Below are 7,549 nucleotides of genomic sequence, written 5' to 3'. Positions count from 1 at the left end.
TTTTAAAAAATTGTTGAAGTTGCCGGCAAAGTGCGCGAATGTGCGGAAATGAAAAAATCCGCCCCCACAAAATGGAGACTTGAACCCAAGACCTCTACTCTCTTAAAATAGCTTTGAACCAATTGATCTATACAAAAAATTTGAGAGAGAGAGAGAGAGAGAGAGAGAGGGGGGGGGCCTTGGTTTGCGTGCTTGCCTTGAGAAAGCTCTTTTTCCCTACAAAACACAAAACAAAAAACCCAACATGGACATGCAAAGAAAACGAACCTTATGGCTCGAAGTTAGCTTTAGCAAAAAACTAGATATTTAAAAAAAAAAGAACCTTGCGGCTCAAAGTTAGCTTTAGCCGAAAAACTAAATATTTTTCTCAATGTTTCTGATTTTCCGAGATCACACTAAGGTGCAGGGAAAAGAGCATACGCATGAGAAAAATCCTTCCTTTCTGTTTCTGATTTGCCCAGATCACACAGAGTCGCAGGGCAAAGAGCATACATAGAAATGAAAGGTATAGATCCGGTTAAAAAAAAGCTAAATAAACCGAAACCGAAATAAGCAGAGAGAAAATAACAGTAAACTGCAAATAAACACTGTATACCTCCAGATCTTAAAAAAGACGCAGCTAGGGCTACCGGAAACCTTTTCGCGTGAAACGAAAGGGGTTCCTCACTGGAACAGATGCTCCGAATACAACAGAGCAGTCCTCTCAGCCCGAAAGCAGTCAGAAACAACAGATATAGGAAACAACAGTCGGATGCAGTTCTACCGGCTTCAGATTTGGATCACCAACGGACGCGGCCCTCAAATAGCTTTGATACCATGTAGGAATTTACAGGTTAAGTTCCTCAGAAAGAACACCAAAAGGACACCGCTCACAACCAGATCACAGATCAATACACCAGTATTTTTGACGTGGTTAAAACCCTCAAAGAGGGAGACAGTCCACGGTCTGCGCCAACGTGGCTACTACAGGCAATTTATTAATCAAAGAATGAAAATTTACATAATCTTCTCTCATGCACGGATTACCCAAACAATGACCCTCCATGCGCTTTAAATAGAACTCATGGACCAATCGGGTGTCAAGCCACGGATCAAGTGTCGGTAATACCGAGGAGAGAGTGAACTGTCGGATCACTACATATCGTGACCGTCGGATTGTAAGTTACAAAATGTACAACGATAAAGAAACACACTTTACCTAACTCTATACCTAACTCTACAATAGACCAAGTTGAACTTAACTATATCCTATGTGTCGGAATATCCTAACAGTTCCTGCGGCCCAAGCGGGAGGTGCGAAGCTTGCTGCCTGCGCCACCGCCTTCGAATGGCCGTCGATCCTCCTCCTTCGCCATGTGACCCTGAGAACTGTAGTCGGATGGATCCTTTCCAACATTAAAGATATTGTTACTTCTAAGTTCAAAGAAAAAATGTGGTGTGAGAAAGACTTAGCGGCTAAAAGAAAATTAAGTTATTATAAGAAAGTCATCAACCCCACCCTAGAAGATCAAAAGTATCTCTCTATTTTAACTAGCTCAAAGAAGAAAATTAATATAGCAAAGATTAGAACGAATTCTCATGAGCTTCATAGTGAAACAGGTCGTTGGGCAGTTCCTAAAACGCCATGGACGGAAAGGATTTGCAATATATGTGAGAATAGGAACATCGAGGATGAAAACCACTTCCTCTTAGAGTGCCCCGCGTATAACCACATTAGATCTCAGTTTCACAATCTTTGTTACAATACTGACCTTCCTAGCCTTTTACAATGTCAAAATTATAGTGAGCTCGGGAGGCTTCTCTCCAAGCTTTTTGAGCATATGAATAAAATCTTAAATCAAAATAGATAATTTGTTTCTTTAGGTCCGATAGACCATTATTTGGTCTCAGCGGACGTTAACCATCATCATCATCATCATCATAAATGAAATAGAAAACTTCATCAAATCAATAAACAAACTTACTACTTGTTTTCATTTATATTGGTTTATTATATGTAATTCTTTACAATGAATTTTTCCTTGTGAATTATCATTAATCCCTAAGAAACTTTGATGTATTTGACTCTTATTGTTTATATCTGAGATATTATTTAAATAAATAAATAATTCATGTGTAGTAACTATTTTTTATTTGTTACCTTTTGTTTTTTCCAAATGGAACTATGATCTTATTTATCAAATAAAAATACATTTCTTAAACATACTAAAGTAGAAGGTTTAATTTGACTAGCCAATTCTATATTATCAAAATAGATTGAATTATCTTTCTCACAAAGTTGTAGAGATATGTTCTACATTCTAACCAAATAAAAAGTAGTAAAATTATATAGTTTATTAATCAAATTGTAAATTAAATTAACTTATATTTCACATCTTCAACATTTGTAATGATTAATTTTCTTTAAGAGCTTTCTGTATATTGATGGTTGAAAGCACTTATAACAAGCACCTTAGGAGAGAGATCTACAAAGTCAACTAGATAAACAAGAAGGTCTTATGTATCAAAAATATCCAGAAAGGTGTCCTTAGCCTCTTTTTCCTAATCTTTTGGGAGCCAAAGTATGTTTAACAATGTTCAAGTAAAGTTGTTCTTTTTTCTTGACAACACCATCAAGTTTAGAGTTAGCTTGCTCCCTCTGTTCCTTTGTCTACTAAGTTTCCATGGTAAGTTTGAATTGCATTTCCCTCAGGACCACTAAGTAACCTTCAATACTTTATGTTAATTCCTTAAAGAGATAATGTGAAAAATATAAAAGAATGGATAAATTAATGTCTCTAACCCATTAAAATGGAAGAAACTTCCATATGGGCCATAATCAATGGCCTCACTTGATTAGAAATAGATAGTTGCAAACAAGAGCTAGATAAATAGTCCACAAGACAGAACTATATTTGATCGAAGAGATAAAGAAATCATAAGATGAAATTGAAGTTGATCCAAAAAAGTAGATAAGCGATGGAGAAGATAAAAAAAAACTTCCTCAGTTTATTAATGAATCCAAGAGGCCTTATAGATTTACAAATTCTCCAATTCAAAAACCCTAATCTAGGTATGTATGTCACTAAAAGTTACAAAATAATATAAAATGGATATGCACAAACTCTAGGATAGAAAGAGATGCCTTGCTATGTAACTCACGCGATTAAATGATAGAATAATGTAGGTGCCCCTAGAAGGATGGGACCCCAAGGGGGTGGCACATCTCAAACATTGCATTGCCTAGTTGAGCTGGTTGGTTGAAGGTTGGGCCCTTAAGAGGGTAGCACCCCTTAAACATTGTGTTGCATAGTTGATTTGGTTAGTTAGCTTCATCTTGAATTGAACCGTGCCCCTTAATATCTAGGATTATTGGATGGTTGAATAACTTCTTGGGTTGGATATGTTGACTAATCCCTCTTTGGGCACTGTGTTGGTGGGGATGTCTTTCTTCCTCATAATTCCTCTTAGTTTAAGTGGGAATCATCCTCACTTTCTCTTCATTTTGAAATGGTGTTAGGCTAATGGGATGAAAGGTGCAATGTATGAGGAAACTATTGTTGTGTTGAGTGATTATGATGTTAAGGAATGAATTGCTAGTCCGAAAAATGATGTACTTAGGCTATGAACGCTCCAATGAGATGAAAAATCCTTGGATATAAAACAAAAAAATGCAATGAAGAGAATTTGTGTCAATGAGATAAAAAAATACCGTGTATGTAGGCTATTTGATCAATGTGAGAGTTTTATTTTTACTTAATCTAAAAGCAATGAGCTTGATCAAAGGCTTGGAGAAGTAATATTATCTTTGAAATGTGCAAGAGAAGATGGGGATGAAGGGAGCTCTTCTTTGGCTCAATGGTCTTATGATAATGAGAGTCTCCAACAATCACCACATTACACTACCATATATTCTTTAAGAAAGTGATCCCTAGATACATTGCTAGGGCTTCGACCTCATTATTAGATATATGGCCTAATCCCCAAGTGAATTTTATTTTCTAATTTTCTTGAGGTCCTTGAATGATCCCTCTACACTCATTATCCCCCTGCATGCTTCAACAATCTCACAATGTTAAGCTACATCACATATTTGATTAGATGCAAAGTTGGTTATGTGTTTGCATTTGATTTTATTAAGAGCCCAGATTTAGATATGGACAAGATAATACATCCACTCCATCCAAGATCCTGGCATCCATGCTATTGTAAAGTAATATTGTTGTAGTCAAGCCTTCTTTTTAACTACAATCATATACGAATTTCACAACAAATATTATGCATGAGTACAGTTTTATCATGATCTAAGATTCTTGAAAGGTGGAAAAATATCCTTAGGGATTTCATCCAATTCCAAATCGACCTAGATCATGATTATTTTATTTTTATTTTGTTTATTTATTTATTTTTTATTATCATAGACCTAAACTAATGTGAACTCTCACTTTCTATATCATTATATTTCAATAATTAAAAAAAGTTTGTTACAAGATTAAACGACTTATCCATATCCATCAATACATAGAAGTTATACCATACCTTATCTTAACAAACATTATATGTTTAAATGTATACCTAGGCAATGTACAATACAAATTAACTAAAATTAACCATAAAAAAGTATGACAACTAACATTTTGTTTTACTTTTAAAGAACAAAGAGAGTTGTATCACATCAACATTAATGATCTCTTCTTGTTTTTTTCCACTTTAAGGTTGTGATAAATTCGATTACATTGTTTCATATAACATCTAGAAAATTCTTTGAACTTATAATAATAATGATAACAATAATAATTTATTTTTTAAAATCAAATAGATGTATGAAACTCTTTTCATTGTGAGACAAGGGAGGGGCCTTCACACAATAATTTCACTACTAAAATCTATGAAAATGTAAATAAATATTTTCAATTTTGTAAAAATTTAAAATAATTACACATTTTTCTTTAAATAAAGGCACAATGTAGCTAGTAGATGAAATTGTTTTTTTCACATTGACTTATTTATTATTTAAAATACGTTTTTTAATCCATAAATAAATTCAGCACCCTAAAAATCTCTAAAAACACTCTATTTCTATAAATTAAACAACTTAAACAAATTTTATAAAAAATTCGTCCAAATATTTAATTAAAATTACTAATATATATATATTAAAAAAAACACTATCTCTATATTAAAATAAATTTTATATTTTATTTATTATATATATTAAAAAAAACACTATCTCTATATTAAAATAAATTTTATATTTTATTTATTTATTTTCGGAGCGCAATCTATTCCATCTCTCAGTTAAACTAAACGTCATCTATTTCATCTATTTATTTTATCAAAGCAAATAATTCAATGAAAATCGAAATCTATCCAGGAAGTTGGGAAAAGCTCACGAGTTACTCTGAACGTGTCAATGCTCTTTCAGTTATGGAATATTCAGTCCCCATAATTATCCAAACGGTCAAACGCAACCTCAAGTATATATACACAGTCTGTTATTCACATCCTCAGGGTGCTCTGCCTCTTATCGACGTACATATTTTTTCGGTTAACGAGAACAGACTCAGCGATTTCTGTGGTTACAGATAGACAGGTATGTTTTCTCCATGCTCCTATTTGTTTTTATAAGGTTGCTTTTCTTGATCTGTCTGTTTGGAACTCTGCACTGCAATGGTTCTGCTCAGAGTCTTATTTTTCGAGGATTCTGTTTATCAAAATAGTTTTACGAGATTTCTTTTCTGCCAACAGAATTTGTTTCTGTGTACAACTAGGGTTTTGGATTTCCTGGTTTGATTTAAGATTGCCTGGCAATTTTAATTTTTACACTTCAATTTATTGGGTAGCTTTTCTGAATCTGGCGGCTCTGTTTTTTCAGTACCTCTGGAGCAAAAATGCTGTCAGTGTCGTCAGTAATCCCACTGGAAGCAAAGTCTTCTGCCTTTTCTGTCTGTTCATCTTCCGAATTTAGGGAAAATCTCCATTTCTGTGTCTTCCTATAGCCCTGCAAGGGTTTCTGTTTATTAAATTCAAATTAGAAGAGGAACCTAATTTGGAGTTCTGGGGTTAGGGTTTCCTTTCCTTTACAGGAGGTAGAGAAATGCCTAGTGTAGAATATGACACCTGTGATAAGGACGGGGAACCCTTTGTGGAACTGGACCCCACTGGTAGGTATGGTCGCTATGAAGATTTGCTGGGCCGTGGTGCCATGAAGAAGATTTGCTGGGCCGTGGTGCCATGAAGAAGGTATACCGAGCTTTTGATCAGGAAGAAGGTATTGAGGTTGCTTGGAACAAGGTGCCTCTGCAAAACCTAGATGATGCTTCCATACAGAGGATCTATGCAGAAGTCCGTCTGTTGAAATCTGTGAGGAACAAGAACATAATTATGCTCTACAATGCATGGCTGGATAGAAAGACAAGTCATGTGAATTTCATTACCGAGGTCTGTACCTCAGGTACTCTGAGAGAGTACCGCCAGAAGCACCGTCATGTCTCCATGAAGGCTTTGAAGAATTGGGCACTTCAGATACTGGGAGGATTGCATTATCTTCATAATCATGAGCCTTGTGTAATTCACAGAGATTTAAATTGCAGCAATATTTTTGTGAATGGCAATAGTGGCGTTCTGAAGATTGGGGATCTGGGTCTTGCCACTACACTGGGAAATGATCGTTGTGCACACACTGTCCTCGGTACTCCGGAATTCATGGCCCCAGAATTATATGAGGAGGATTATAATGAGCTTGTAGATATTTATTCTTTCGGCATGTGTTTGCTGGAGATGGTTACTTTAGAAATTCCTTATAGTGAATGCCGTAGCGTTGCTCAAATTTATAAGAAGGTGAGTTGTGATATAAGGCCTGCAGCATTGGAAAAGGTTACAATCAAGAAATGAGACAGTTTATTGAAAAATGCCTGGCGGCAGCACCGGTGAGGCCTTCTGCTGCAGAACTTCTGATGGACCCATTTTTTAAAGGAGTACAAGCATGCAGCCAAGTTGTTTTACTGAACAAGATAGATGGATTTCTGCCTATTTATTTTGCCAATTTACTTTTGAGATCTGCCCATTCTTTCCAGAGTTAATGTGAGGAAAAGTTGTTGTAAATAACAACTAGCAATTGTCCCAAAAGGTACAAAGAGAGGCCGATAGGATTATTAAATTGGAATTGTTGAATTTTTCTAGAAGAGTTAATTGGTTTGTGGAAAATCTTGTTTTATCTATATTACAAGGAACACATTGAATGTCTTATTTCATTTTTGCTATCCTTACTAATATCTTTTCCATGCTTTTTCTTGATCAATTTGATGAAATATTTCATTATACTTTGGTAACATTGACTGGCTAGCTGGACCATGTAACTCTCGCATTTTAATGGACCATGTAACTCTCGCATTTTAATGCAGTAAACGATTTTCGAATCCCCTGGAACTTCATTACTTTGCTCATGATTTATGACCAACCTTGGAACTTCATTACTTTGCTCATGATTTATGATCAACTTTCATCGAACAAAATTATGAAATATTGTGTTTTCTTTTATCAAGGTGGAAAAACCTATCATAATTCAGTT

The 7,549-nt window shown here is 35.0% G+C and overlaps 1 pseudogene; it reads left to right on the top strand.

Annotated features, from left to right (window-relative positions):
• Positions 1-6,076: 6,076 nt before the first annotated feature.
• LOC149201353 (putative serine/threonine-protein kinase WNK11 pseudogene) lies at positions 6,077-7,061 on the top strand (annotated as a pseudogene).
• The last annotated feature ends 488 nt before the right edge of the window (positions 7,062-7,549 follow it).

This window comes from Pinus tabuliformis, chromosome 2_1, assembly GCF_031772625.1.
Source record: "Pinus tabuliformis cultivar Carrire ecotype Pingquan chromosome 2_1, CPIR1, whole genome shotgun sequence".
In the NCBI taxonomy this organism is placed as follows: domain Eukaryota; kingdom Viridiplantae; phylum Streptophyta; class Pinopsida; order Pinales; family Pinaceae; genus Pinus; species Pinus tabuliformis.
This window is presented reverse-complemented; position numbering and strand designations above follow the sequence as displayed.